General features: G+C 48.8%; 1 pseudogene across 1 annotated transcript in view; it reads right to left on the bottom strand.

Annotated features, from left to right (window-relative positions):
* The window catches only part of LOC144977930 (uncharacterized), a 13,352-nt pseudogene extending 11,597 nt beyond the window's left edge, over window positions 1–1,755 (bottom strand). Inside the window, exon 1 of the transcript XR_013646436.1 lies at window positions 1,641–1,755. The product of XR_013646436.1 is annotated as an uncharacterized LOC144977930 (transcript). The remainder of the gene's footprint in view (window positions 1–1,640) is intronic.
* Between the last annotated feature and the right edge of the window lie 1,613 nt (window positions 1,756–3,368).

The raw sequence follows: 3,368 nt of genomic DNA, 5'->3' as shown, positions 1-3,368 counted from the left end.
GAAAAATACATCATTGAACTCAAAAGTGTTGAGTGTGAGCACAAGTTCGGTGAGCCTCACAATGCTGTTGCTGGAAATCCCTGGTAATGGATGGCGGTCGACGAAAATGCCTGATGGCACGCAGTCCGTCAGGATGCGGTATGGATGTGTACAGTGCCTTCACATCCATGGTGAAAATTAGCCGTGGACGTTCATCCTGGAATCGAATTTCGTCAATGACACCAAGAGCATGGTTAGTGTCCTTGATATACGATGGCAGGGTGGGAACTATACGTTGAAATACCGCATCGAGGAACTGCGATACCTTCTCAGTGGGGCACGAGATAGCCGACACAATCGGCCTTCCAGGTGGAGTGTCAGACAATTCCCGGATCTTGTGTATCTTAGGGAGCATGTAAAAACATGGATTACCTAGGTCGCTGGGTCGTGTTTAAGGACCTCTGCTCTACTAGGTAATTCTCCCTGCGATATCAAAGACTGGATTGTCTGGTGGACTCTGGTGTTGTTAGCAAGTGTTGGGTCCGAAGTCACTTTCTCATAAAATATCTGGTCACTCAATTGCCTGTGGCCCTCAGCTCTATAGAGCTCAGCGTCCCAAACAACTACGGCCCCTCCTTTATCAGCCGCTTTGATCACTATATCACGACGTGATCTAAGTGATCGTACGGCAGCCCATTCAAGACGGGTGAGGTTAGACCTCTTGATAGGTGTGGGTCGTAGTGCCTCTATCTGTCTAAGACAAGTCTGGATAAACAGGTCGAGTGTAGGGGACTTGCCAGGACTAGGAGTCCAGTTTCTTTTACGTCGTGAGAAAGCGGCAAACGGATCCTCAGGGTCACGGTCATAGTCATGGTCACGTTCATCATCTTTGAAGTGATACTTCAAGCGTAAAATACGCATGAAGCGACGTACATCCGACTCAATGCGGGACTGGTCGGACGTTCTTCGCAGTGGGATGAACTTGAGACCTTTCCTTAAGACCGATTCCTCTGCACTGCTCAACTGGATGGTCGGGGGGACAGAAACCACCAGCCGGTGGTTGTTGTGGTTCCTACTGGGGGGGATAGCTCCAACATTATCCATCACGTGGGTGGGTTCGCTGGTGGGTGGGGTGAATTGTTCGCTTCCAGACTGGTCCCCGGCTGTTGGAGGGACTCCCAAACCACCAATGGTGACTGGCTGGTTATGGGTGCCATTAAGAGCAGTGGGGCCAGAGGAAGGTTCAGTGGGTGAAATCCACCGATGGGAGTGTTGCCGAATGGGAAGGGAGGTTGTCGTCAAGATGTGTAATTCTGTTAGGAAAGAGAGCATCTAATTTACTGGTTTTGACATAATTTAAGCATGCATGGTAATGTTGATTACATAAATGTATGAATAACCTAATGGCTTTGTAAAGTAAATGATTATGATAAGTACGATGCCTCAAGCATGTGGAGGATGTGTCGATGGTGTGTGTTAATTTGGATATCTGTTTGCGAAGGATGTCTGTAGTACACATGCTTGAGGCATCGTACTTATCATAATCATTTACTTTACAAAGCCATTAGGTTATTCATACATTTATGTAATCAACATTACCATGCATGCTTAAATTATGTCAAAACCAGTAAATTAGATGCTCTCTTTCCTAACAGAATTACACATCTTGACGACAACCTCCTTCCCATTCGGCAACACTCCCATCGGTGGATTCACCACTGAACCTTCCTCTGGCCCCACTGCTCTTAATGGCACCCATAACCAGCCAGTCACCATTGGTGGTTTGGGAGTCCCTCCAACAGCGGGGACCAGTCTGGAAGCGATCAATTCACCCCACCCACCAGCGAACCCACCCACGTGATGGATAATGTTGGAGCTATCCCCCCCAGTAGGAACCACAACAACCACCGGCTGGTGGTTTCTGTCCCCCGACCATCCAGTTGAGCAGTGCAGAGGAATCGGTCTTAAGGAAAGGTCTCAAGTTCATCCCACTGCGAAGAACGTCCGACCAGTCCCGCATTGAGTCGGATGTACGTCGCTTCATGCGTATTTTACGCTTGAAGTATCACTTCAAAGATGATGAACGTGACCATGACTATGACCGTGACCCTGAGGATCCGTTTGCCGCTTTCTCACGACGTAAAAGAAACTGGACTCCTAGTCCTGGCAAGTCCCCTACACTCGACCTGTTTATCCAGACTTGTCTTAGACAGATAGAGGCACTACGACCCACACCTATCAAGAGGTCTAACCTCACCCGTCTTGAATGGGCTGCCGTACGATCACTTAGATCACGTCGTGATATAGTGATCAAAGCGGCTGATAAAGGAGGGGCCGTAGTTGTTTGGGACGCTGAGCTCTATAGAGCTGAGGGCCACAGGCAATTGAGTGACCAGATATTTTATGAGAAAGTGACTTCGGACCCAACACTTGCTAACAACACCAGAGTCCACCAGACAATCCAGTCTTTGATATCGCAGGGAGAATTACCTAGTAGAGCAGAGGTCCTTAAACACGACCCCAGCGACCTAGGTAATCCATGTTTTTACATGCTCCCTAAGATACACAAGATCCGGGAATTGTCTGACACTCCACCTGGAAGGCCGATTGTGTCGGCTATCTCGTGCCCCACTGAGAAGGTATCGCAGTTCTCGATGCGGTATTTCAACGTATAGTTCCCACCCTGCCATCGTATATCAAGGACACTAACCATGCTCTTGGTGTCATTGACGAAATTCGATTCCAGGATGAACGTCCACGGCTAATTTTCACCATGGATGTGAAGGCACTGTACACATCCATACCGCATCCTGACGGACTGCGTGCCATCAGGCATTTCGTCGACCGCCATCCATTACCAGGGATTTCCAGCAACAGCATTGTGAGGCTCACCGAACTTGTGCTCACACTCAACACTTTTGAGTTCAATGATGTATTTTTCCATCAGATCTCAGGTGTTGCGATGGGCACCAAGATGGGTCCCTCATATGCTAACCTCTTCATGGGCTACCTTGAGGAAACCTTCTTCCATCAGTACAGTGGACCTGCCCCCGAGCTGTTCAAAAGGTACATTGACGACTGTTTCGGCATTACGTCATTGACCCACAGCCAGTTGAAGGGGTTCATCCTAGCGATGGACTCCTTCCACCCGTCCATAGAGTACACTTATGAGATTTCAACCTCTGAGGTGAACTTTTTGGACATCAAGGCTGTATTGACCAGCACGGGAGTACGGACCACTGTACACTACAAGGAAACGGACAGTCACAGCTACCTGCTCTATCGGTCATCCCATCCGGTGAAGTGCAAAGACTCCATCCCATTCAGTCAGATACTCCGCTTGCGGAGACTCTGTCTGGAAGATGATGAATTTGCGCTTCAACGTGATC

The sequence above is a fragment of the Berghia stephanieae genome, chromosome 8 (assembly GCF_034508935.2).
Source record: "Berghia stephanieae isolate SIO BIC M18660-M18661 chromosome 8, UCSD_Bste_1.3, whole genome shotgun sequence".
Taxonomy (NCBI): Eukaryota; Metazoa; Mollusca; class Gastropoda; order Nudibranchia; family Aeolidiidae; genus Berghia; species Berghia stephanieae.
The sequence above is the reverse complement of the archived record's forward strand: the minus strand, read 5'-3'. Positions and strand labels throughout refer to the sequence as shown.